General features: G+C 38.6%; 1 pseudogene; it reads left to right on the top strand.

The window, feature by feature from the left end:
• Positions 1 to 18,967: 18,967 nt before the first annotated feature.
• The window catches only part of LOC131913847 (TIP41-like protein), a 66,012-nt pseudogene continuing 61,794 nt past the window's right edge, over positions 18,968 to 23,185 (top strand).

The following is a 23,185-nucleotide window of genomic DNA, read 5'->3' as shown; positions in this document are numbered from 1 at the left end:
CTCACTTGGTAGCTCAGGCTGGCCTCGAACTCACAGAGATCCGCCCGGTTCTGCCTCCCGAGTGCTGGGATTAAAGGCGTGCGCCACCACCGCCTGGCCGGGTCTTCTTTTCTTACAATTTTCTCATAAGCACTCAGAATTCTCCTCACATTAATTACTCTATTCTTGGATCATGTTCTGACTTCCTCAATTAGTGTATTTGTTTATTCATTCAATAAATACTAAATATATAGGTAAAGAGGTGAGATACTTATTAGATAGGAAAGGACAAAAGAGTGGCCAAGACATAGAGCACAGAGGCTGTCTTTAGGATTTATATGAGAAGGATTTAGAGGATGGTTTTGGCTTAGTCCGTGAAGTGTTTGTCATGGAAGTCTAAGAAAGGACCTGAGTAACATCACCTGAACTCACATTAAAATGTAGGGCATGGTAGTGCAGGGGAGACAGAACCACAAGGATCCCCAAACTGTGTTTGTCAGCCAGTCTAGTACAGTCAAATGAGTGAGATTCAGCTACTAGGAGACATCTGTCTCAAAAAAATAAGGTAGATAGTTATTGAAGAAAACACCAAGCAGATCTCTAGTCTGTGCACAAGCACACACATACACACACACACACACACACACACACACACACACACACAAACCACATATACATATGCACACACCACATACACATCACATATACATACATACTCACACACACATACACGCCACAAACACATACACGCACATACACCACATCACACAACACTCACACACACAGTAGAAGATACATAATATGACAAACATCTTATGATTTAACAGAGGAAATACAATCATAAGAGAAAATAGTAATAAATGCTGCATAAATATTTTTAAAAGGCTCATTAGAAATTGTTGTATAAATTTGGGAGTGGAAAGCAATCCATTCCTACTCCCATCCACTGACCCCGATTTTGTGATAGACATAGTGTCCATGGCTATAGACACAGAGAGAGATAAAGCATGCTTTTAATGTTGCATTATTGGGATTACTTCTTTTTGAAGTGCAAGAAATATCACACAAGACTTTTTATGGAAAATGTGATATTTGAGCTGCATATTAAACTTAGATAAAATCTTGACATACGGGCAAAGAGGAAAGTGCTTTCTGGGGAGGAGCAAACCCATGAGTCCCACTGCATTTGCAGATTCCTCGCTGAACTTATTTGTATTCTCCTGAAGGGTTGGGTGGATAGCGGCAGAAGGCCTGGCTTGCTTACATTGCAACCCCTTTTGAGGAAAAGAGAGACAAATGTTCTTAAGAAACATTTCATTTTATTGTTGTGCCAGGTGAAGTGAGGTTGTTTGGGACAGGACCTGGCCACATAGTACCAGGCTAGTGTAAACCTCAAGATGCTTGTTTGCCAGCCTCCTGAGTGCTGGGGATTACATTTGTGTTCCACCATGCTTAGCAACAAAACTTCTTAGAAATATTTCAACAACATTTTTGGAAATTATTGTTAATGCCGTTAAAATTGCATCATGCTTTATAGAGAGCTGGATTTATGATAGTCCTGTGTCTGCAGCATTCTATAGTAAGTAGCTGAAGTCATGTAAACATCATTATAGTACAGTGCACAAGCAATTTGAGCTAATATTTTCTTTTTAATACTTGTTCATGAGCAGATTCTATCAGCAATATTATTCAGTTGCTTTCATGTATTTGTTGTTCTTCATATAATTTATGTAAGTTGGGCTAGAGGAAAGGAATGGAGTCATAAATTCCTCTTGTGAATTTATTATTTGATGAACAACACCCGTAGACATGTTATTATAGAAACCGAGAGGCAAGGTGATGCCAAGAACTTTCTAGAAATCTCCATAAAAGAATTCAGGAATACAGGTATGAAGAAACACAGAGAAAAAAAATCAACTCTCTTTTTTAATGTGATCCTTTCCCCATGACCTTCTTGCCTTGAACATTTTGAAATTCAGTAAATGTGAAAAACTTTCTTAACCTCCTTTCTTTAATAGTGCATTGGACTGTCCCAGAATTTTAACTACTTAATTGGTTCCATGTGGTGTGTAGTCACACAAGCCTATACTTTGCACACTGGGTACAAAGCAGTGTCAACCTATAGATTAGATTTTGTGTTTGTATATCCAGTTTCTCTGTGAGCTGTCCATGACTAGCCTAAATATTTTGATTTGTTTTTCAAATTAAGACACCATTTGTATTTTTCCTTTCTTCTAAAAATCATATGAGGAGTGACCTGTTGGGTATAAATATAATGTGTGATGAATTTCAACTGGAATTTCCTCAAACACTGTAGTCTGGCTATGAGGAACTATTTACAGATTTAACATTCCTGAAAGTTGAGAAAGGGTAACAACAGCAAGGGTGGAGGGGAATGAGAGAAACTCTGTATGATTCTGAGTCTTTAGTGTATGAGACATAAGGGTTATAGGTTTGATTAAAGGCTCTTTGGCAGAGTTACAATATTTGCACGTAATATTACAGTTTAAATTTTTCTTCATATATATATTGATGCTATTAGTTATTCTGTAAGTCCCATTGCGATGGCATTAGTATATAGGTATGAGCAATAGCCCAGTTAATTACAAGTTTAATGCTGAGGAATTAAAAGACCATTCTTATGTTTTTATACTCTTTCTATTATTTTATACTAGATTAGAAATAGATTTTTAAAGCTACATATTGTGTGTCTGTATAGCAAGTGTGTGTGTGTGTGTGTGTGTCTGCACTCGGACTTGGCTGCATGTGCCAATGTAGAGTCCAGACTACTTCTTTCTGACTAATTACTTTGAAACAGGTCCTCACAATAAACCCAAAGGCTTGCCCTTTCTTGGCTAGGCTGCTTGAGTTGGCCTGCCAACATGGGGTCTGACTGTATCTATCCATATCTGGGTTTCCAGGCATGTACAGCTATGTTGGACTTTGATGTGGGTTCTGAAGATTAAAATTGGGTCCTCACATTTGCACAGTAAGTATTCTTACTGAGTCATCTCTCCAGCTCCTAAAAAAATATACTTTAAAAATATTTTATAAATGTTTTAATTTTAATGTACTGTACCAAAAGCAACAAATAAATTAATTAATAAATATTGCCACCATAGTGTTAACTTTATATTAAAAAAAGTCAATCTCCGAGGTTTTAGCTGACAAGTGTCATACACTGAGTTGACTGAAGTCCAATTTTTGCAAAGGATTTGTCCAGGGACCACATCTCAACAGTGTAATTTAAACAAGGGTAGTGTTTAAAAATCCTTTTGCCATTACAGAGCACTTTAAGACCAATAGGAAATTGTTGTGCATATATGCAAATTCGTAGATCATCTCAATGACCTTACCTCAACTACTAAGACAGCAGTTTGATTTCGTATCTCTTTTCTTAGCTTCACTACTGCCAATTACACTTTGATTGCTTTTAGGTAAAAATTTGGTTAATTAACACTCAAGTAAGTCAGGTGCCATGCCTTATTATATAGTGTGCAATTTTATCCAATTTCTTAGCATATTTTCTTATTACAAAAATTGAGGTTTTTCTAATAATTTCCAGACTTTAGAAAATTTTTAGACATGTTATAGCTTGGGAAGAGTCTGCCGTAGACTATGTGTTTTGACATACTTCCCACATCTCTTCAGTGAGAAGAAATCTTTTTAGAGAGGACATAAGTTTTCATTTTGCTTTTCAAAGAGAATGTTTCAATAAATAATATGTTTTTGCTTGAGGTAAGAAATGTTGGTCTTCAGCATCAGTAGACATGTAAATGATCTTGTCAGGTTTGATGGATGACTAGAAAGAAGTCTGAAACCATGTCTCACTTATGAGGGGTAGGAGAACAGGACTGTGGTGTAGAGATTGACCAATAGGAGACCCTGAATTTCAAACACAAGATTAAAAACAGCATGCTCTTGTTTTAGAGGTTCATCCTCAGCCTTCCTCTTTTGTGATTTTACTAAGGATACCCCATAAGGAAATCAAATTTTGATGAAGTGCCAAATATTATTGTAGAATGAGAAAGTAATTCTACAATGCAACAAAGAAGTTTTGAGAATTTCAAGCTAGGAAGATGGTAAGTTCATAAAGCATCTACTGTGTAGGAATTAGAATCGGAGTACTGATTTTCATGTGGTGGACCTCCTGGGTGTCAATAATCTCAGAACATTTTGGAAGTAGACACAGGGAATCTCTTGGGAAAGCTGGCTAGCTAGAGCAGTCAAATCAGCAAGCTTGGGATTCATTGAGAAACCTTGCCTAAGTGAATAAAGTGAAACATGGTCAAAGAAGATGCTCTACATTAACCTCTGACCTCCACCCAGGTACAGACACACATACACTTGTACATATATCCTGTGTGAATCTGCCTATACTCATACGAACATGCATGTACACATGTACATGCAACATACACATGTATACACATAAGATTGCTTAGACTAATGGTTTCATATTAAAGGTCCTGATATCATATTTTCCCACAGTATCATGAGAGGAGACATATATGATCAAGAAAAAAGCCAGGTACAGAAATGATGGACCGAAGTGTTTTCTTCTCGAAGTGGTGATCACACAAGAATCAGTTGCAAAGATAGACAATATTTTTTTTAAAGAAAAATGAAGGAAATCAGTGTCATTTTAACCTATTCCATTTTCCTGAAAGAAGAGTAAGAAATAGTATTTGCTTTTCCAAAGTAAAAGTTCAGTTAGGTTATAGAAGATTTAGACAAAGTGAGAGTGGGAAGTTTTTTGTTTTTTTCAAAATATAGATGGGCTACTTTGAACCCTAATTATTTATTATACCAGGGTTTCTGGTGTGTCACTATATAGTGTTTCCAATTACCATTAATCTATGCTATGTTCTAATTCAGGGAGATCTTTTTGATTGGACATTGTGAGACATTTAGCAACATGACTATTGAAATTCCCTTAGTTCCCATCACACTCATATTGCTTTTTCACAATTTTCTTATTTAGAGCAAGAGTTTTGGCTATGTTGTTTTGGATAGAACAAAAAGTTTGGTGCTGGAGAATATTGCTGAATTATAGTTACAGTTTGTGTCTGTGATGTGAGCTAGCTTCATGTTGCTAGATTTAAAACATTATTTTTTAAGATGGGAAGATAGTGTCCTTCCTCAACTCAAGTAGTTTCCCCTTAGCAAGCCATTTGGAAAAAATATTTATACTATAACTATTGCTTCCTTAAAAGTCTAGCAGTCACAGCAATGTGTAGATATGCCCACATCACCTCTGTTGGACTGATCCTTAAGTGGGACTTCAGTATAAATGCTCTGCTTGAAGCCTATCCTGACATATTTACAACCTCCCATCTTCATGGTTCAGTGCTGAGAAGGAGAACACTCTGCGATTCTGATTCATGGGGATTGTGTTTTGCTATAATGCTCAAATAATGATCTGTTTAAATATTTTCTTGTAAAAGACTAAAGAAACCCACTCTCCTAGCAAGGTCATCACTGAACTCAATGTCTTCAGTTTAAAAGCACATAGATGCCATCTAGCAGCTACTGTCAGGAATTTCCTACTCGGATACGCTGCTCTGTCTATGAAACTGAAAATTAAGTCAATTTGTACAGGTCTCAGTTTTAACAGTTTACTAATTTTGTGGCATATTGCATATAATTTAGAAATTTCATCACAATGGAATTGATTGGCATCTCTTAAAATAAGAATTGTCATAGGTTTATGAGTTTTTTTCTTTTTCTAAAAAGATCTGGGAGCTTGTTAATTAGACTATAATTAAGAAAACACAATTCAAATAAATTTACTGAGAAAAAATCAATATTTCTATATGAAATTAAAAATAATTAATTAGAGGTGAATTGCCTTCCTTTGCCAAGGAAATACTAGTCTTTCTAATTTTATAATGTATTAAATGAGAAGGAAGAAATTGAGAATATGCTGAAAGTGGAGTTCATTCTAGGAACATAGATGTTTCAACATTTTAATATTGTAATGAAATTTGTTCCAAGTAATTTACCATAATATGGGGATATCTAGGTACTTTTACACTATCATTCAGACAGGTAAACCCCAATCATGGCAGGGGAGGGAAATCCACAGATGCAAGCATTATACAGTATTTCATAACATGGAATTTGGTAGTAGTGATAGTAAATTATCATCTTTTTAAGAAAATTAAATAAGAAAACAGACAGGGATTTAAAATGGTGATATCCAATGTGGGTAGAATCTTATACCTTAAAATGTCTTCAAATTTCAAGAGATCTTCCCCTTTGCCATTTTTCTGTATCCATACATGATTATATTTACAGGAAGTGTGTAGTATAAGACGGTAGATCATCAAAGGTAATAAACTGCTTTTTGAAATTTATGTTGCCCTAGTACCTTAACATGTTCACATGTGAGCAGAAGCTGGTTAGAGTTTCTATTTCAGTGACATTTCTTAAGAAATGTTTGTGTGTCCCCAGACTGTCATCTGAAGTACTATATTACTGAAATTTAAATTTTAATGTCATCAAGTACAACATTTCAAAATTCTGATTTTTAAAAATCTAATCTTTTAACTAGAACAGAACTAAATTAAAGTGGAGAAAATGTTTACTTCATAGGCTGTTTGACAATTATTTTGAGAGCACGGGGCTGCTATTTGAAATGTTTTGTTTGATAAAGCTTGGTAAGCAAAAATAGTTTGGTAAACATAAAATTAGGCCCTATTCACTCACATAAAAGTGATATTTCGTCTACAAATCCAAAACATCTATATATTAAATTACTTAGTATAAAGTTTTTAACATTCTCTGTTATTTCATGTAAATATAGAGCAAAATGTCATGATGAGGTCTTTGAATGCTATCTTGAAACATCTGGAAACTGAGAATAGTTTGAAAAGCTAATAGACCTCTTTGCTCCCCTGGATTTCTCAACTCAGTGATACCAACCATTCAGAGTTTGTACTGATCTAATTGGAAAGTTTTAAACCACAGAATAATCAGAAATATCATTAAAAAAAACCCCAAAGATCAAATTAATGAAAGCAGGGATGCTTATTTTGGTAATTCATATCTTTATTTAGCAAAATATTAAAAACCAACTGCCGAAAATGATGGTATTTAACCATTAAAGATCCCAGACACATTCAGTCAATCATACAGCAGTCAATAGAATCTGCACTTCCAAATTCTCAAAGAAAGCCATAGCCCACTTTAAGTTCAGGAACTTATTCTGTACTAATTTATTAATTGTGTTTTTGAAAATATGCTTTTATAAGTCATTCAAAATTATATAGATGAGAAAATGTAGTCACAAGTTTTAGCCAGTATCACTTGAAAGTGGGAATGAAATATGTTACGACTACGGGTGCAGGAACATAAAGGGAAAAATTAAAAAAAAATACCATATAAACAAAGTGGCGACATTTAATCTGGTGTAAAATGCTTCACCACTATACCATAGTAAGCACAACATGCCATTAAGCTTGTTAAGATGGCCCTCACATGTTGTTTGGAGCTTTCAGAATGTCAGTGTCAGGACAACTATTGGTTTAGAATGAAATTGTTTTATTTTCCTCAGATCTCTCTAAATATGAAAACGCTACAGTATTATTACAGCATTATAATTTTACACCATATACTAGGGTAGGCTTTGAAATACCACAACCACAGTGATAGTTTGTAGTAGGTTACATCTTAGTTATGTTCCATTGTTTTCTTCAGTTACACAGACAATGTCAACCCATAAAATAACTTTACAAGATTCAAAACACAGCACTGAATGGCATTTATAATATGGCATCATTTTCCCAATCATGTCACGGTGCTGTCCACCAGCTAAGTAAGGAAAATAATAAATGATTTCCATCCCTTGCTCTCTCAGTTCCCTTATACCTTACTCTGGAGAACTATGCATTTCTTAGAATGTTTGGCTCTCGGAAATGACCACCCTTTATTATCAAGGCTTTCCTCACACATCGCTGGAAATATTTTTTCATCGCTCCCTGCTTTGTACCAGATGAGCCGAACGTTCACTTTCATTGCTGGATAATTTACAGAGTTCCACAGCTATATCGTAACTCATTCCTTCTACTGCCCTCCTTAGTTTAAGAGGCTTCTCACTTCCTGTGTCTTAACACAGATCACAAGAACTTCCTCGGGGGTTCCCTAATTTTCTTCAGTAAAAGGAAAGAAACACAAAGTCCCTCTCGCAACGCTTTTTGGCCACGCAGATAGTGCAGCTTTGCTGCTGTCGTGGGTTACAAGCAGCCTCCCCAATGTTTTGGACACAAACCGCAACACGTCTGCGATGGGAGTATTATTGACCAGCATCAGCTGGAAAAAGCTTCCCTGCTTTCAACAAAGAGACCGCGCACCATCTAACACAGGCTTATAAACTGCATTGTTTCTGCTGCAAACTCCCTTGGATGGCCCGTCCTACTTCAGAAGAGAACATTAAGCAGCTGGACAGCCAAATTCCCCGGAGAACCGCATTGCCAGCTACCCATATACATTATCTTCGTTCTGGTCCCTCCCCCGTCACACCAGGAGGACTCTACCTTGAAAAGCTAGCCCTCTGGTAGTTCACCTTGTTATCTTCCAAGCAGTGTGGATGCACCAGGCACCACAGGGTAGCTGAGAGAACAGTCCCCCGTTTCATTTTGGACACCCCCCCCCCATCTCGATCAGGTAATTACATTTTGCACATTTATTTCAAACGAGTCAAAATATTGCCCCTACCTTGGAAGGATCTAATCCAGCAAGTAAAGACAGAAGAAGGAGGTTGAGAAGGCTGGACCTCGCCTGCATTGTGATGTGGATTTTTGCCTCTCTTTACTCTGTTTTATGTAGCCACTCCACTCACTGCGGAGACCTTTCCCACGTCAGTTGCACTTTCTGCCTGCCAGTCAGAGCAGAGTGGAGGCAGAGGCGGCGGCGGCGGCAGCAGTGGCAGCAGCGGCAGCAGCGGCAGCCGCCCTGGGGGGCGATCATTCCGCAGGCGTCTAGGAGTAGGGAGTCCGGGAGCTCAGAAGCTGGGACCTGCTGCGGCGGGCGCTGGCCGAGGTGCTGAAGCGCCTCCACCTGGTGCGCCCTGGTCTACCCTTCTCTCCTTCTGAAAGATATCCAGCCCACCTCAAAAGTTTTGACCCAAGAAGATAAAGGGAGTTACTGCTAAGAGGTGTGGAGACCTGAGCAACGGATATGACATCACTACAGCTCCTGGGGTTTTGTAGGTGGTGGGGGTGTTTTGCGGGAATTTGTTAACCAAAGGACTCTCACGCTCCAGTTCAGCCGTGGCTGGCAACTTGAGCTGCAGATAGAGTCAGCTGTACACAGTATTATGAAACAGGCGCCGCTGCACTGGAACCTTCTGTCATTGACAGAGGACTTGATTTCAAATTTTGCTTTCGACAAAGTTTGTAACTAGACTGCCCATGTCCTTTTTTTTTTTTTCCTTTTTCCCTATTCAAGGTACATGTTTAAAGAATTACAGATTCATTTGGTTATTAAGAGATATATATGTCACTTACAAATACTTAATTGCAAAATATTTTGGGTGAGGCAGTGTGCACTTATTTTGAGGGGAATTCTGTATTGCAGGAATAAATGAAGTGACTTTGTATTTTGTTTTAGTACAGATATACTTCATTAGTCCCCTCAAATGATCTTCCCCTATATACACATTCATACCCAGAAATATAGTCTCCTTGTCAACTTGCCCTGTGTTTGTACCCGAAGAAAAAAAAATTTATGAGGGGTACCCAATGGAATAGCAGAATAAATTGTTTCTAAGTTTTGAATTAATGAAAAGATTTTTGTTTTCCAGAGCTGAGTCCTGGGTGGGGGGTCGGGGGAACTAGTCAGCAAGGAAAAGCAAGGCATCTTCAGTAAGCCTGAAACATGACTACACTCATGTTTTATTTCAGACAGTTTTATTTGTCTGAATCTAAAACAATGCAAATGTTCTCAATGAGATGACCAGGTGGAGAGGATTTGGTAGCCACCAGAAAAACCATCTTCATACAATCACACCTTCCATAATTCAGTTTTTACTGCTTTATAAAAAGTAACACTTCCTAAGAGTTAAGATATGCAAACCAGATCTATGGCTTTGATTATGTGTACATTCATATTAAACAAGACAATTTGGTTGAGGTGTCGGACACATACCGTGTTCAAAATTCGCCTCTGTATTTTCACTAAAACTACTCCATTTTTCAGTGTAAAATCAGTTAGGATTCAAATATTTAGAGCTATAGTCGTGAAGCTCTCTTATCATACTATCTCTTTTTGTCCAGATACTATTCATGTCTGCATTTGTGTATAACTACTTTGATTCTTTTTTATTTATAAAATGTAGATGACATAAAGAAAAGTACATCTGAAAATTTCATTGTGAAGGAGGGGATTGTGCATATAAAGAGACTACAGAACAGTAGAAAATGGGTAGAATCACTTAGGGTTTAATTATAACCCAATAATTGCAACCATATTTATAATTTTACATTATTTTTAGTATAAAAATTAAAAATATTTATCTTGAAATTACAGAGTTATGCCCACACTTCTGGGATAACTTTCTAAAGCATATTTATAGCTAGTTTTTTATTTACATATTTTAAAAACCTATTTCCATTCTATTATTAACATGGTATAATAAAAATGTTCTTTTTTTTAGTAATTCACATCTAAGAGTTAGAATTTTTATTCTCAGCCATATAAAATCTTTCTGTGAGACTGGAGGGTCAAAAATTAATTTACCAAGTAGTGATGGTTGAAAAACAGAATCTTTGTTGTTTTTTATCTAGTCTGTAAATACATGCTATATTGTTTGCAGACTAGATAATAAACAGTAATTGCACTACATGTATTTAGATGTATTTTTTTCATCCTAGAGTATCACAAAGCATGTAATTTATACGATGAAAAATATCATTATACATTATACATTTCACGATTAACAGGTGTTCTTTTGGCAACATTTTTTTTTTATAGAAGTAAAATACTCTGAGCTCAAGGTTCACAGTATCAGTAACCAGAGCAAGAATTCTGTGTGGACATTTGCCCCTGTAACTTTGCATTCTGTGCTTTTTGCAGTACTAAGGTAGCATTTGTAAGACGGGATTTATAACACTAAGTGTATGAAAGCTTGCCAGAAAGAACTGATAGGAAAGGATGATGATATCTAGGGTTCTAAACTAAGCCCTACATGATAATTATCTTACAAATGAAAACAGATGATCAGAGCATCCCTACAGCACGCTTCTTTTAAGAGAAACTCAGTCATTTGTAGAGAACAATCAAGTTCAGTAATAAATCAAAGCTGTGCTAAACCTGCCACGGCACAACAAAAGCTCTAAACAAAGCAGCAGAAATTCACCAAACCCTACCTCCCTCTGGCTCCTTGCTAAAATAAAACAGCACAATTGCTTAATTCTCAAAGTAGACTTCTATACCTTTTACTTAGTCACTCGTTTTGTGGCAGAGCCCTATCACATTTCCATACAATCAATTTAATGACACTGAGGTCATGATGTGCAATGTATCTGTATATGCACGGAGTATTTCTCATGTAAGGGAAAACGTCCATGAAGCACTTTGTATTTTGTCTTATCTTAATTTACCCATACATACAATTTCCTATAATGGAGAGCTTTAATTATTCATGTTAAGGTCCTTAAATTCCTTTTTTAAGAAATTGGCATATATCCACTGCATATGGTAGAAGGTCATAAGCACATTGCCATGCTGCTGATAATAAAAAATATGCTTCGAACACACGCCCCAAAATTTCTGAATTCCTTCTTTTCACCCTACCCACCCCTTATTCTCTTTTGCTCCCTAGACGGTTTCATGTACAATTTCATGTCATATTTAATACATGATTTTATGTGTCTATACAAAATGGAAAATCAACAAAAAAGAGAAAACATGTAAAATTTGTCTTTCTGAGACTGACTTTATTCAATTATTATGATAATATCAAGCTATAATCATTTTCCTGCAAAATGCTATGATTTAATTCAGTTCATGGATGAAAAAATCCATTGTGTAAATGCACCAAGTCTTTGTTTATTTCTCTGTTTATTGATACCTAGGTGGGTCCTAACTCAGCTGTTCTGAATAGTTGCAGTAAATATTGTTATGCAAATATTCCCGGGATATAATAACTTAGTGCCCTTTGGGTAAATGTTCAGCAGTGGTTTAACTGGGCCATAGGGAGGAACTATTTTTAGTATTTTGAGGAACTTCCATACTATTTCCACAGTAGCTAGATTAAATTACATTTCCACAAGCAGTACATAAAACATCTCTTTCAAAATACACATGGGTATTCTTTGGAAATTATTAGAATTACCACCAAACAAGGAAAAGACAAAGCTGGTTGATGATTTATGTTTTGTTGAAATGAGCTTTAAAAAATGTTTGAGGTTACAGAATTGTCATTTTTTAACTGAGTGCTTTCAACACTATGGGAACAAACCATCCATCAGCTTTGACAAAACCTTCATGACCATAGATACCAGGTAACAACTAGTGCAACTCTATGCAAAACAGATATTATAAACCTAATATTATTTTATTATTTTAAGTCAGAATGGTGTACTAATTAAAGAAAATAAAGTTTGACAATGATTTTTTAATTGGGCTCTGAAGACAATGTCACTGACTTAACAAATTAGTGAACCTAAGATTGTACAAAAATAAATTGATAGCCCCAGTACAAACTTATTTTTTCTTTTTTTAATTTTATAATTTAATTTAATTTTACATATCAGCCACGAATTCCCTTGTTCTCCTCCCTACCGTCCCCACCCACACTCCCTCCCCCCACCCCACCCCACATTCCCATCTCCTCCAGGGCAAAGACTCCCTTGGGGATTGAGTTCAACCTGGTAGATTCAGTCCAGGCAGGTCCAGTCCCCTCCTCCGAGGCTGAGCCAAGTGTCCCTGTATAAGCCCCAGGTTCCAAAGTGAGACAGTTGATTAGCTTAATCTGTTTGGGAGGCATCCAGGCACTTGGGATTGGTACAAACTTATTTTTTTATCTACCCACTCTGATCTACGCAACAATCATGTTCTTTTCCACCCTACAATAGTTTCTTGATAAAGATTGTTTTGGAGAAATTCACAGCTTGACATCATAGAAGTACTAGTAGATGATGAAGTGTGCTGAATTTTGCTGTAGATCATAAAGCTTGACATGGGAACATCACGAAATTCCATTGACTTTTAATTGTTCATAGAGTTTAATGTCTAGTCCTTTAGTATATAGTCAGAAGATAGAAATGTGACTGGTAAGTTTTGAGGCTAATGAGACTATGCCATGGGTCTTTTTTCTAATTAACTTTAATCTTTGCAAATCCATGAATTCAGGTTCAGCAAAGAGATGATCATTTATATAATCACAGCTGAGTGTTTAATAGGAATGCAAAGATCTTTTCAAGATGCAAATCTGATCCTTCAGAAATCCTTTAGTGGCTCCCCATTGACTTGATGACAAAAATATAAGTCCCTTAGCATAACACACAGGTTATGTGTATGGACTCAGGTCTCCCTAGAATCAGCTCACTAATAGATGAAAATATTCCAGCTCTATTGATTTACTTGTAACTCTTACAAAATGTCACGTACTCTTTTACACATCATTTCCATGAACAGCACTTTCTTCTTTCAATTTCTTTTCCTATCTTCTTTATTTTACTTCACATTTCAATTCACTCCTTACCTCCTTTAACACAGCCTTGTCACTGAGATGTGATTCCTCTTTTTGCTGTGGCACTTACCACTGTTAGTTGGAATTATGGATATGAACCTCCATTTTCACACACTAGTCATGGAATACTTTAATATCAAGAAATGTGTATTTTGCATCTGTTCCTACAACCACCACCATACTACCCAAAGTGGTCACTAAGTAAAAGATTAGTGATTGAATGAAAATCACATTTATATTTTATAGCAATTTTTGAGGCAAGGGAACTTATACCATGTATACTTGAAGAAAGATTAAAAAAAAATCATGTTTTTTTTTTTCAATTTAGGATGGCATGGCTAATGAGAGACAGAATTTGAACACAACATAACCTATCTAAATTTCATGATGCAACTAAGTAAATGAAACCAAGCTATAATCTGAAAACCCAGAGAGGTTAGGTATAGAGGAAGGGACTAGGGAGGTACATAGACCTCCCCTGAAGGAAGAAAAAGAATAGTTTTATAGTGGATTGGAGAATGGGTCAACAGAAACAGGAGGATCGGGTGGAGGAGGGGGAGATAGAGTTGACAGATGTGATGGTAGAAGACACAGCTCAATTGAAGAGGCATCTGAGGGGTGGGATGGAAACCTAGTGCAGTGGAAACTTACTAAAATATATGAAATTGACCCCAATGAAGTTTCCAAATAATGACAAATACAGAGTCCTGGTTGGCCATCTTTTGTCATTGGAACTGGCCTACATTCAATTGAGTTGTTGGCCACTGGAGTCCTGAGAAAATCCTCCAAACAATTCAAGCTATTTCCAAGAGAATAGGTTGCTTTCCACATGCTAACAGGAAGGCACAATTGCTGAAGAAAACAACCAAACAACTCATTCAATGTGGGGAGGTCAAGCTGATGCCTGCATAGAACCTGGACCCCTACATTCTAGTTTTTTGGTATGGGAAAGTACTTTGTATGCTACCAAAAAAAGGAACATAAACACCAACTCAGCCGCAAAGCCTTTGATCTGCAGTCTCTCCTGGCAGCAAAATAAGTATGGACAATGGTGAATCAGTGTTCATGGGAGTAAACAACCAATGTCTGATTTAACTTAAGGCCCACTCTCCAAGATTGAACTCATACCTAACACTGCTTGGATGACCAAGATCCAGAGACTAGATAGCCCAGAGATCTATGATAAAACCAAATACAATTCTTATAAAGAAAAGTAACAATAAGTTGAATCCTAATGATATTCTACTCTACTCCCAGATTAGTATATGCCTTATTCAGCCAAAGATGTCCTTATTCAGTCATCATCAGAGAAGTTTCCTCTTGCAGCATATGAGAAGAACAAATACAGAGACTTACTGCTAGGTATTACACAGAGAGACATTGGAACTCAGAGCTCTAAATGGGATGTCTCCATTAAATTCCAACCCCTAGACATCAGGGAACTCTGTGGAAGAGGAGGGAGGAAGTATGTAAGAGCCAAAGGGGATGGAGGATACCAGGAGAACAAGGCCCTGTAAATCAACCGAGCAAACGTTATGTGGACTCACAGAGACTGAAGCAACAAACCCAGAGCTAACACAGATCTGCACCAGGTGTTCTACAAATATGTTATAGCTTTCAGTTGATTATTTTCATGGGACTCCTTCGTGTGTGACCATGTGGTCTTTGATTCTTGTGCTTTCTGTTGGGGTTCTTTTCCTTTTGTTTGTTTGCCTTGTCCAAATTCAATGTGATAGTTTTTGTTTTAGCTTGCTCTATTTTATTTCATTGTGTTTTGTTGTTACTTCTTAGAAGTCTGTTCTTTACTGAGGAGAGACATAAAGGGAGTGGATCTGGATGAGACAGGAGGTGGGGAGGAATTAGACTATAATCAGGATATATTTATGAGAGAAGAACCTATTTTTAATAAAAGAGAAAATAATTAACTGCTTTCTTAATTTTGATAGGGGAATTAAAAACCTCATAGGTAACATGCACCTCTATTTTTGCCTATTTTCCCATGGTGGGATCTAAGAATGAGCTGAGTGAAACTTTCACTACAAGAGAGAAATCAGCAGAGGTTGGAATGACAAAATGGATTGTAGTAGAGTAAAAAAGCAGTTGATTTCCTGTCTTACATATCTGACCAAATTCTGATGTTCAGTAAGGTAATAGGACAATAAGATAGGCCGAATGGTCATGGAAAAAGATATTTCTCAAAGTCTAATGGAACTCAAGAGGCAAAGATATGCTGGGTTTCAGGAACTTACTGAAATTGCCAATTAAAAAGACAGGTACTACAAAGGACGAGAGAAAAGCAGTTCTGCTCCTAATTCTAGAGAAGCTGTAGTCTAGGTTCAACTCAGTTTATTCTTTAGACTAAAATGCGAACAGCTCAGTAATTTATCTTCAATTATCTTAGATTAACTAGATTAGATTATCTTAAGGACGATTATGTCATATGAACTGCTGGGGAAATACCAACTAGAGGATAGAAAAATAAATGAACATAGCATGGCACATCAAACTGAGGAAGGACTGAGCTCCTCCCCCTGTATAAAGGCTGGGCAAGGTAATCCAGCATGGAACAGGTTGCCAAAAACCAGCTAAGTGTCAGGATCACGTCCTGCTCTCACTACTAGGAGCCTTTCAAACAGACCATACACAACTGTCACACACATGCAGAGGGACTAAGTGTTGGTTATGCCGGCGGCGCTGCCCCTCGTGGCTGGTCACCGCCCGCGGTGGCCATGCCGGCGGAGGAGCATGCTGATTAAAAGAATCATAGCCATGGTTACCTTTTTAGAGCTTTATTGGGGGGGGAGACAGAAAGACAGAGAGAGAGAGAGAGAGAGAGAGAGAGAGAGAGAGAGAGAGAGAGAGAGACATGGGGGGAGAGGGAGAGAGGGGGACCGACGGGGGGAAGGAGCGGAAAGGAGAGGGAACAGAGAGAGAGAGAGAGAGAGCCCACAGAGGGCTCAACCGCTTTTTTAGGCTGGGAAGCCGGTGAAGGCTGATGACATAATTAAAGGACGTAAATAAGGACCAAATCCTAACATCCCAGACTTTCCCTTATTATAAAAAAGCAGGTAGATGGGACTAGGGGCGTTGTTCCTCTCAAAAACTGCTTCCAGCTGACTTTTGGACATTGGTTGGCTCTGGGGGGAATGGAGAAGGGGAGTCTTCCGAGGTCGACAGGTGTTGTGGGATATTGTCTGTCATCCGTTTGCTCTGGAGACATGTATCCCTCTTGGCTGTGGCTGGGAACTTTCTGTTTGACAAGATGATGGTGACACAGAAAAAACTTAGAGAGATGAAAAGAATCATTATTATTTTATGTTGGCATTTATCTGAGGTAGATCTGGCCTGTCCCTATGGATTTTGAAACATGTTAAGCTTTATCAGAGACAGATTATTTTAAAGCACCTGTTTCCTTTACTGGTTCAGCATCTAGGAGACAGGTGATCAATTGTTAAAAGCATCTCATAGTAATAGATGTTTACATTAAAGTCTTTGTAGCGCCCAGACGCTTTTGGGTCTGGGGGTGTAAATACCTTTTAGCTGTTACAATCTTATTTGATGATCTCTGGACTCTGGTTCTGTGGTGGTCCTGTACCATTAGCTGAACAGTGAGTTAGAACAGGGAACTGGGAAGAGAAAAGCTTGTGGTACATGAGAAATTTTTTTTCCCCCTTTGGAATTAGGGACAAGGCAAAGATCAGGGCCCTGTCTGTATGCACATGAGAAACACAGGCAGTGGATCTGGAGTGAAGCAATGAGCTTTTATTTTAGGTGGAAATCTTTTTTCATTAAGTAACTTTGAAAGTGTAATTAAATCTGGTGAGGTGGTAAGGCTGTCCTCTGTACCCGACAATAAAGGAGAGGTGGCATCCCAAAACTCCCAGGACTGAGTCAGTGGCTCTGGTGTCCAGAAGGAAAGAATCAGATCGCTTCCCTGCCGCGTTCTGGGTTCCCTGCCATGTCTGTAGCCAAGCCTAGGTCTGCTGGAGGTCTTAGCTTGATGTACCCATGCATCTTGGTGCCTGGGGGCAGTCAGCTGACTCTTTGTCTTTCTAGGTGGCACTATTAACAAGGCTATCAATGGCCTGGCAGGGCATTTGCTAGCCCATGGCCTTTTCCTCACTTAAAACAGGGACCCAACAGCTTTTGGGAGTCAGCGAGTGCCAGCACTTGGCAATTTTGTTTTTGGACTTTATCTTTTCCCTGGCACACCTTAAATGCCACAGATAACTCTTTTGCCTGTGGGGTCAGGAGTCTTGCTCTCCAGATGTTTAAGTTTTAGTCGGGGAGATCTGGGGAACAAGAGACGGATTTTACTCTATGTCCTGAATTTTTTTTTTTTTCCTGCTGATCGATGGCTTAAGGACAGCTTTTGGAAGATCTGCCAGTAGGCAGACTATAATCCGATACTTTCCAGAAGACTTGCCTGAGGCTATAAGCTGAATATTTTTGGCTGAGCCATCCTGACTACTGTAAACTTATTTGTATGGATCTTAGCCGCTTCCGGACTGGTCTGTGCTTCTCAAGGCAGTTTGAGAATGAGTGGGTGGAGTTAAGGTGAGTTAGGGCAAGTCGTAGAAGCCGCCTAAGTCCGCCCACTTGAGCCCGCCTACCGCCAGCGGAAGTCAGACAGAAAAGGTTACACTTGGAGACGCAAAAGTGGGGAAGGAGAAGAGTTTAAAACTTTAAGCCGGGCGGTGGTGGCGCACGCCTTTAATCCCAGCACTCGGGAGGCAGAGCCAGGCGGATCTCTGTGAGTTCGAGGCCAGCCTGGGCTACCAAGTGAGTTCCAGGAAAAGCCGCAAAGCTACACAGAGAAACCCTGTCTCGAAAAACCAAAAAAAAAAAAAAAAAAAAAAAAAAAGAAAAAAAAGCAGAAGTTCCCGCGACTCTGTTATGGGGCCAGGTTTACGCTGTTATGAGGCCAGGTTTACCAGTGCCCGCCCCTATCCGCCAATGTATCCGCCCTTTTGTCCCATGGCTATAGCCGAGAGAAAAAATAAAAAATTAAAATAACAAACCGGGATCAGACTACAATCTTGGGCATCCCCAAAGAGTGGAGAGAGATCCATGAATCAGCTCAAGTTTGCCATCCTCTTCGTCAAGGGATGTGAAGGGCTGCCGCTGCACCAACTTGATCACCCAGTAGACCAAGACACCATTTACTTTCTTGTCAGAAACGAAAATGTGCCATTGTTGGTGCAACTCGAGGACGACCCCCAGGGTGTCCGTCGCAAAGAATATAGCTCGGACTACGCCGCGAGAACCGCGGACTTACTGTGGTGAAGAATCATGGCGGTAGCGGTGTGGGGGTCCAGCGGAGGCGGCGAGGGACGCGCGTGCGCTCGCGGTCTCGCTGGATGGGGGAAGAGGCGGCAAGCAGCAGCAGTCAGCAGGTCCTCAGTGTTCGGTGGTGTATCCGAGTCACGGCACCAATGTTGGTTATGCCGGCGGCGCTGCCCCTCGTGGCTGGTCACCGCCCGCGGCGGCCATGCCGGCGGAGGAGCGTGCTGATTAAAAGAATCATAGCCATGGTTACCTTTTTAGAGCTTTATTGGGGGGGGAGACAGAAAGACAGAGAGAGAGAGAGAGAGAGAGAGAGAGAGAGACATGGGGGGAGAGGGAGAGAGGGGGACCGACGGGGGGAAGGAGCGGAAAGGAGAGGGAACAGAGAGAGAGAGAGAGCCCACAGAGGGCTCAACCACTTTTTTAGGCTGGGAAGCCGGCGAAGGCTGATGACGTAATTAAAGGACTTAAATAAGGACCAAATCCTAACACTAAGTCAGTCCCTTGTAGACTCCCTGTTGGTCCAGAGTCCATGTGCTCTCAAGAGCTCAGGTTAGATGTCTCTGTGGGTTCCTCCATCATGACCTTGACCCCCCTGGTGTGGTGACACTTTATTTGTGCTCTAATAAATAAAGCTTACTTGGAGATCAGAGGAAAAAGCCAGCCACTATATTAAACATAGAAGTCAGGCAATGTTAGCACACACTTTTAATCCTAACATTCAGGAGGCAGAGATTCATCAGGATCTCTGTGAGTTCAAGGCCACAATGGGAACAGAGCCAGGTGTGGTGGCACATGACTTTAAATTCCAACACTAGTTAACCACAGAGGTCTGGAGGTCTGTACAGACAGAAAGGAAGTGACAGAGGTGGGCAGAAAGAGGAAGTGATGTAGCTGGATGGAGAGAGGAAGTGAGATGGCAGGGACAGAACAGAAATAGGCGTGAGTATACAGAAAGTAGATCTGTTTTGGGCTGAGGATTTCTAGAAGTAAGAATGAATGTAACTGGCTTCTTTCTGCTTCTCTGATCTCTCAGTTTTCAACCCCAATATCTGGCTCCAGGTTTTTTATTAATAAGACCATTTAGCAAATCATGTTACACCCTGTCTCATACAATCCCTCTTCCTTTTCTTTAGGAGGATTCCCAGAGCTTGACCAAGTGCTTGGCTGTGGAACTCTGCATCTGTTTCCATCAGTTGCTGGATAAAGGCTCTCTGATGACAATTAAGGTAGTCATCAATCTGATTACAGGAGATGGCCAGTAGAGGCATTTTCTCCACTATTGCTAGGGGTCTTAGCTGGGGTCATCCTTGTGGATTTCTGGGAGTTGCCTGAAACCAGGTTTCTCCCTAGCCCTCTGTCCTGCCCCAAACTGCCTTCTCCACCCAGCCTGGCCAACCTGCTCCCTCAAGTTTCCATTTCCCCATCCCCCACCCCAACTCCAGTTTACCCAGGAGAGCTCCTCTTTTTCTCCTTCCCAGGGAAATTCATGCATCCTTCTTTTGGCTTTCTTTGTTATCTAGCCTCTGGGGGCTGTGGATTGAAGGTTGGTTATCCTGTACTTTACTCCTAATGAATGAATACATACCATGTTTGTCTTTCTGGGTCTGGGTTACCTCACTCAGAATTATTTTTCCTAGTTCCATCCATTTACTTGAAAAAATTTCACGAAGTCATTTTTTTTTCAGCTGAATTATTACTAGTTATTGTGTAAATGTGCCACGTTTTCCTCATCCATTCTTGAGTTGAGGGGCATCTAGGTTGTTTCCGGGTTCTGGCTATTAAGAATAATGCTGCTATGAACATAGTTGAGCATGTGTCCTTGTGGTATGATTGAGCATCCTTATGTATATGTTTAAGATAGGTATAGCTAGGTGCTGAGGTAGATTGATTCCCATTTTTCTGAGAGACTGCCATACTGATTTCTAAAGTTGTTGTATAAATTTGCACTTCCACCAGCAATAGAGGAGTGTTCCCCTTGTTCCATATCCTCTCCAACATAAGCTGTCATCAGTGTTTTGATCTTAGTCATTCTGACAGGTGTAAGATAGTATCTCAGAGTCATTTCGATTTGCATTTCCCTGATGACTAAGGATGTTGAACAATTCCTTAAGTTTCTTTCAGCCATTTGAGATTCTTCTGTTAAGAATTCTCTGTTTAGATCTGTTCCCCATTTTGGTATTTTGATGTCTAGTTTTTTGAGTTCTTTATAATTTTTGAGATCAGCCCTCTGTCAGATGTGGAGTTGGAATAGATCTTTTCCCATTCTGTAGGCTGTCATTTTGTCTTATTGACTGTGTCTTTTGACTTACAGAAGCTGGGTCCTACCTCAACTTAATGTGCCATGCTATGTTCAAGCCCATGGGAGGCCTGCCCCTTTCTGAAGATGGGGATGGAGGAAGAATAGGTTGATGGAAAGCTGGGTAGATGGGAGTCAGGGGGGAGGGAACTAGAGGAGAGGAGGGAAGGAAAACTGTAATTGGTATGTAAAATAAAGGGAAAAATGTTAATAAAAAGAGAAAAAAAGAAAAATAAATGAAATTTAAAAACAGATGATTTTACTAAGACGTATGGGCTGCCATCAAGTACATAGTGTGTATGTGTTTCTGATGTATGTGGGGTCCTAAATGAGTAAGAAAGGAAGAAGAAAACACACACATATCTGAAAATGAATATTTTATCTATGCTATTCAAGAAGCTTTTATTTTTATGTGTATATGGTGTATGTGTGTGTGAGTGTACATGCATGAATGCATGTGTGTGTGTGTGTGTGTGTGTATGTGTGTGTGTGTGTGTGTGTGTGTGTGTGTGTGCAGATGCTGTGGGGGTTAGAAGAGTTTGTCTGATCATCTAGAGACCAAGTAATATAATATGTGGTTACAAGCCTTCCTATTGAGTGATGTGAACAGAAATCTGGCAATTCTCTTTCATCAACATGTTTTAGTTTGTTTGCATTTGCAAGTTTTTTTCAAGGCAAGAGGTGCATTTTCCTACCTTCTTACATACACGGGCCTCTATTTTTATGAGACATTGGCATTTTAAATGTGATGTTTAGTATCAACTTTATAGATTTTTGAAAGTGTAGTTTTTTTTTTTCAGGTGTGAATTGATTAATTTGTGTATCAGTTTCTGTCTTTTAAGCAGAGTTCAAATACTTTGTAGTCTAAATAATTATTTTTTCCAAATGGCTAAGCTTTTATTTTTAGGGTAGCTGCTAGCCCCCAAGATGTATCTTCACCTGAGTGGAATGCAGGAAAAACAAAAAACAAAAAACAAAAAACAGAGTCTTTCTGAATGCAGGTCCTGTCTGGTTCTGGTGCTTCCCTATAGTCTGTCTGCTCATGTTCCCTTTTGGAGGTGTCTGTGTTCTTATCTACATGTCCTCTTTTCACATTTCAGTTCTTCTAGCTTCTGACTGTCTTACAAATAACCTGTTATTTTTGCTTATATGATGTTTATTCAGATAAATTTGGATTCCTTAGTATTTTTGTAATTTAATCCCTCTTTAGAATCTTTGGACTGCTAAGGACTGTATTTTCTTACTCATCCTGAAATTTGGCAGAGCACTGAAAATAAATTTATCTCTTTGAAAAATAAATAATAATATATCATATACAATCCTATATATTTGTATATGTAACTACATATTCATAATACACATATGCATATATTTATGTACATTCTTTAACAATTTTAGCTTCATTTGATTAACTATTAGTTCTAATACTCTTTCAAAAAGCAGAAAATTAGGCCAAGAATATATTCAGAAAAAAGCAGAAAAATTAAAAAAAGTAATAATGCTGTTTCTAAAGGATACTAGAGGCTCTATCAATACAGTGGTATTGGCAAAACTGAGAATATGTGAAGGGATTTAAATAATTACTATGGTTATACAAGAATAATAAGCAAGTAAATGATTTATTCTATCTGAAAACTACATGGCAAGAGGAAATTCAAAATATATTTATCAAATAATGTCCATCAAATTTTCGGAAACATAGAAATGTTCTTGATGGTTTATTTTCCCATATAAAGCCAGAGAATTTTTAAGAGAGCATTATATTTTTCATTTTTTTATGTTAGAGAGTTTGAAATGGAATGTTTAATATTCATTTACTGTTTCTTTTAATTAAGTCCTTCATATGATAATAAAAAAAACTAACTCAAGTGTGTACACCTACATTATTGGTGTCAACTTCTATCTTCAGACAAGTTCTCTATATA

Source organism: Peromyscus eremicus, chromosome 6 (assembly GCF_949786415.1).
Source record: "Peromyscus eremicus chromosome 6, PerEre_H2_v1, whole genome shotgun sequence".
Lineage (NCBI taxonomy): Eukaryota > Metazoa > Chordata > Mammalia > Rodentia > Cricetidae > Peromyscus > Peromyscus eremicus.
Note: the sequence above shows the minus strand (reverse complement) of the source record. Positions and strands in the feature narration are given on the sequence as shown.